Genomic DNA, 6,041 nt, shown 5'->3' with positions numbered 1-6,041 from the left:
ATTGTGTCATCCAGGAAAAGGAAATTGAGTGATTCCTTTTTTTCTTCTAACCTTGAAAGTATCGATAGATACTATCGAAGAACAGATGCTATGAATCAATTAATCGAGTTCATTTTTCAAAAACATCATCGGAAAAAGTGATCTATTTGTTGTCATTTATATTTATACGAACAAAATATTATGATCATTAAGAATTCAACGGGACCCCTCCTCGCGAATCAGACAAAGAAAGAGGAGGCGGGCCCCGTTGAGTTCTTACACTTTCATGCCTATAACTTAGTTCATCCCATTATTACATATTACAGGGACGAACCCAATCCAGAATATGAACCATAAAAGAAAATACCTATTAAACCGATCACAGGAATACCAGTTACCGTACCTATTATCCAAAGAGGAATCCTTCCAGTAGTATCGGCCATTTATCCCGCTTCCCTCCACATTTCATCAAGTGGTCATGCTAAAGACATAAACAGTCATAGATAATTATGAGATGCAATCCTTCCGAATGGGATAAGAGAATTCCTACTATTATTTAGTATTCTACTACTCTTTTTTTCTTAATTGAAGAAATAATTGGAAAATAAAACAGCAAGTACAAAAATGAGTAATAACCCCCAGTAGAGACTGGTACGATTCAATTCAACATTTTGTTCGTTCGGGTTTGATTGTGTCATAGCTCTATAATTAATTCGGATTAGGTTTATCGTTGGATGAACTGCATTGCTGATATTGACCCCAAAAAAGAAACGGTAGGTACAGCTAGTCCGTGAACAGCCAACCATCGCACTGTAAAAATTGGATAGGTTCGATCTATGGTCATTGGGTCCTCCTAAAAAGATCTACTAAATTCATCGAGTTGTTCCAAAGAATCAAAACGGCCGGTTATTAATGGAATTCCTTGTCGGCTCTCTGTAAAATACTCGTTTGGACGAGGGCTTCCAAACACATCATAAGCTAAACCTGTGCTGACGAATAACCAACCCGCAATGAATAGGGAAGGTATAGTAATACTATGAATGATCCAGTATCGAATACTGGTAATAATATCAGCAAAAGAACGTTCTCCTGTGCTTCCAGACATGCTGAGCTCCGCATATTCTTGTAGGGGATCGATTCCGTAAAAGATGAGATCAGTAAACGGAAATTCACTGAAATTCAATCTTTGTGAGATCGTCAATATTGTACCAAAGGTATTTTTAGAGTATACCGAATCAGTATAGCTATCCTTCTTCTGACACAGCAACGCAATTTCAAACAGTATATCGACATGAAGTGCTAGATAATTTCTTTCTTCTTCTTGCTTGTCGATGTATAACCACGTATCATGCGATAGAAAATTCCTCAAATTCCTGGAATATAATATAGGGGATTCTATTATTGGTTTGGGGCTAGAAACGGAAGATCAGGTAACCCGTGAATCCAACAAGTTTATAATAATTCATGAAGGAAATTATCATATTTCCGCAAGTCAATTAGATGCGAAATCTAAAAATTGACTTTTTTTCGTAATTGCATAAGAGGTTTTGTTTTTTGTTGTAAGCCCTCCTTTTTTTATTTTAAGGAATTGCTTAGTCGTCTAGTAACAAGTAAGAGTAGTCGATAGTATTAGATATAGATAAAAAAAAGAGCAAGGAATAAAAAAAAAATTCTACTAATCAATATTTGTGAGGCGGCCTTTCTTGTATTCTTGTATTAGATCCAAAGGTTTTTTCTTGACCTAACTACAAAGATGATGAATCTATTTCTTTTTCTTTTCTACTCTTGTCCTGCCGCTCTATTTTTGTGAATACCGTTTAGAATGATTGATGAATCAAAAAATTTCAATTGAACTTATTCTTTCAATTGGTATTTTTGCTTATCCCCGTCTCTTTTAAAAATTGAAACTTAGGTAAGTGCTTTATAAACATATGTATAAAAAGAACATATTTCATTTAGCTCCTTCATGCCTACTCTAACTAGTTATTTCGGTTTTTTACTAGCGGCTTTAACTATAACCTCAGCTCTATTTATTGGTCTGAGTAAGATACGACTTATTTGAAAATTAATTGAATGAACGAACAATTAATAAAAACAAAGTTTTCTGTCCTATTCCATATATTCTATAGTTCCTTACCGTGTTAATTATCAATTATTAGTTATTGATATTCATGGGCAATAGAGATTAATATTTAGGGATAGATATTACCTTTCTTTTTCTCCTTTCAAATAAATTGAAATGATTGAAGTTTTTCTATTTGGAATCGTCTTAGGTCTAATTCCTATTACTTTGGCTGGATTATTCGTAACCGCATATTTACAATACATACGTGGTGATCAGTTGGACCTTTGATTAATTAACATCTCTTTTTTTGACTGACCCCTTTAATTTTAATTTAATTAATTTAATTCAAGGAGGTCAAATTCGAATTGCTGTTCAATTTTTTTTTTTTTTTTTTTTTTTTCAGTTCGGTGTAATTTTCGACTTAACAAGAGCGGAATCACGCTCTGTAGGATTTGAACCTACGACATTGGGTTTTGGAGACCCACGTTCTACCGAACTGAACTAAGAGCGCTTTCTTATCATAATAAATAAGACTGTAAAAAAGAGGATTCTTTTATTTTATAACCCCAATACATCGTGCACACCTATACTATCATATATCATATATAATATGAGAAAATGATAGATTATGTATGCTTAATTTTAATCAATCTAAAACTAAAATGGCTCCCTCCTTACTGCTCAAAGGAGAAGTAATAGGTAGGGATGACAGGATTTGAACCCGTGACATTTTGTACCCAAAACAAACGCGCTACCAAGCTGCGCTACATCCCTTTCAATTGGCCTACGATGTTATTGTAGAGAATCCCTGTCTTGTTTTCCACACCCTTATTTCATCTATTGATATACAAAAATTATCTTTCCATTTCCTCTTTTTGGTCTCATATCATATAACAACCATATAATGAATAATAAATGAATCTTTTTGGCGGGAATTCTCAGGCAGAAAGGGACCTATTTTGCTGTTTTAAGAAAAGGAAAATCTTATCTATCGAATCATTGTACATTTAAATTTTAATTTTGAATTAGGAATTCCGGGTACAAATATACAAATACAAGTGGTCTTTAACCACACATACATGTGATTATATATGTATTACCATAATGTATGTAATACGATAAAGAAGGAGGATTTTAAATGCGAGATCTAAAAACATATCTTTCCGTAGCACCGGTACTAAGTACTCTCTGGTTCGGTTCTTTAGCGGGTTTATTGATAGAGATCAATCGTTTCTTCCCGGATGCGTTAACATTCCCTTTTTTTTAATTCTAGTTATTGTCGCGGGACGGGGTGAAAAAGATTAGATCGATATACAATCAAATATCTGTGACTAATCTCTCGCCCCCCCTTGACTTTAGTTGTTTTTAGAATTATAATTATATAAGAAATGAATTCTAATTATATAAGAAATAATTCTATTTAGTTTTTTTAGAATTCTAATTATATAAGAATTATATAAAATAAATAAGGAAGGTAGAACGAAAAAAGTGGATTGAACCTCAACAAAACTTGGGTTCAAGCTCCAATTAAATTACTAGTAGAGCGAAAAGAGAAATGTGGCTGGAACAACAGTATCCTACAAGATACTTAAAGAAAATACCGTACTGTGATTCTAAATCGAGTTAGAAATCATTGTATTACTTATTTACTATTAGTATAATACATATTGATTTACTATATTGATTGCAATTGATTGCAACGAAATCTTTCAGGATTTGGTTTTGAGTTAGCAACTTTTATTTATTTATTTTCATTCCTTTCTTCTTCACTTTTGATCGGAAAATAGAAGAGTTGGGTGAATTAAAAACTCAAAGGGGGTTCATGGCCAAGAGTAAAGATGTCCGAGTAACGATTATTTTGGAATGTACCAGTTGTGTTCGAAACGTCGTTAATAAGGAATCAACGGGCATTTCCAGGTATATTACTCAAAAAAATCGACACAATACGCCTAGTCGATTGGAATTGAAGAAATTCTGTTCCTATTGTTACAAACATACAATTCACGGGGAGATAAAGAAATAAATCGAATCAAGTACTCGTATGTCAACCCTTCCCGAGAATATGAGAAAATAGGACATTAGGTATTTAGGTAACATTAGGTATTTAGTATGAGAAAATAGGACATTAGGTATTCAGGTATAATAATATATATTATATAATATATTAAGTAATATTAAGTATATAATTAGTTAGATATAATATATAACTAATATATAACAAATATTTTATTTATATATTAGTCTATATTTGTATTTCCTTGTCTATTCCACGCTTTCTTTTTAAAGTGAAGTTTTTAGTTTTAAATTATTCGATATGCACGTTAATAAATTTTTAACCTTTTTAACCTGGTATATGATTGTATCAATATTCTTTTATTTTTTTTTATTCTATTTTTTATTTAGTTCTTATTTTTTTAATAATTTTTTTCTTTATTCTCGAGTCAATTATTTATTTTTTTAGTTTACCGTCTTCGAATGATTTTTAGTTTACAGTCTTCGAATGATTAGGAGTTGGATTTTCATTGATTAGGAATTAGATTTTTAATATCACTAACTATTTTTTTTTTTTATTTTCTATTCGTGCATAATGATTATTTTAATATTGTTAATTTTAATATTGTTGTTAATTTTAATATTGTTAATATTGTATTATTTATTATATTGTATGATTTATTCATTACTATATTTTTTAGTTATTACTATATTTTGTATTTATTACTATATTTCATTATTTATTTCTTATTTTATTAATTATTTATTATTTTCGTGTCGGTTCTATATATATTTATAAATTATATTTATTTATTATTTATGTATTATCACAGTTATAGATATTTATTTAAATTATATTTATATATTAAATATATTAAAATATTAAATTATATTTATATTTTATATATTAAATATATTAAAATATGAAATTATATTTATATATATTTATAAATTATATTTATTTATTATTTATGTATTATCACAGTTATAGATATTTATTTAAATTATATTTATATATTAAATATATTAAAATATTAAATTATATTTATATTTTATATATTAAATATATTAAAATATGAAATTATATTTATATATTAAATATATTAAAATATGAAATTATATTTATATATTAAATATATTAAAATATGAAATTATATTTATATATTAAATATATTAAAATATGAAATTATATTTATATATTAAATATATTAAAATATGAAATTATATTTAAATAAATATCTATAAATAATATAATAATAAAATAAACTAATAAAATAAACAAATAAATAATAAATAAATAATTAAAATAAACTAATAAAATAAACAAATAAATAAGAAATAAATAATAAATAAATAATACAATAATAAAAAAAACAAAGCAAATCGTATTTATTCTATTAATTCTATAATTTGAATTTGATCCGATCAAAATAGGATTTTAGAAAAGGATAGGATAGGATTATTTTTAGAAATAAGGAATAAAGAAATGATGGATAAATACAAGCGATCTTTTCGTAGGCGTTTGCCCCCGATCCAATCGGGGGATCGAATTGATTATAGAAACATGAGTTTAATTAGTCGATTTATTAGTGAACAAGGAAAAATCTTATCTAGGCGAGTAAATAGATTGACTTTAAAACAACAACGATTAATTACTATTGCTATAAAACAAGCTCGTATTTTATCTTCGTTACCCTTTATTAATAATGAGAAACGATTTGAAAGAAGGGAGTCGACCGCTAGAACTAGAACCAGAAATGAGAAACGATTTGAAAGAAGAGAGTCGACCGCTAGAACTACTGCTCTTAGAACCAGAAATAAATAGGCTTACCCTTCAATTGACTCAAAATTATCAAACGTAGACTGATGCTTTATTCAAAAAATCTGATAATCAAAATTGTCGTGTCGTAAGAAAAAAGAAATAAATAAAAGAATCGAATCGGGTTGGGGAAGAAAAATAAATTTTTTTTTTTTTATTGAGCGTCTTCGCTCATCTTGTTTTCTT

The 6,041-nt window shown here is 28.4% G+C and overlaps 2 non-coding genes across 2 annotated transcripts; both read right to left on the bottom strand.

The window, feature by feature from the left end:
• Nucleotides 1-2,481: 2,481 nt before the first annotated feature.
• On the bottom strand, nucleotides 2,482-2,555 carry TRNAW-CCA (transfer RNA tryptophan (anticodon CCA)). Its single transcript has one exon. It is a non-coding gene; the product is annotated as a tRNA-Trp (tRNA).
• A 189-nt stretch (nucleotides 2,556-2,744) lies between these two features.
• Nucleotides 2,745-2,818, bottom strand: TRNAP-UGG (transfer RNA proline (anticodon UGG)). The gene has a single exon. It is a non-coding gene; the product is annotated as a tRNA-Pro (tRNA).
• Between the last annotated feature and the right edge of the window lie 3,223 nt (nucleotides 2,819-6,041).

Source organism: Durio zibethinus, unplaced genomic scaffold (genome assembly GCF_047325235.1).
Source record: "Durio zibethinus cultivar Kanyao isolate XHJ-2024 unplaced genomic scaffold, ASM4732523v1 HiC_scaffold_316, whole genome shotgun sequence".
NCBI lineage: Eukaryota > Viridiplantae > Streptophyta > Magnoliopsida > Malvales > Malvaceae > Durio > Durio zibethinus.
The sequence above is the reverse complement of the archived record's forward strand: the minus strand, read 5'-3'. Positions and strand labels throughout refer to the sequence as shown.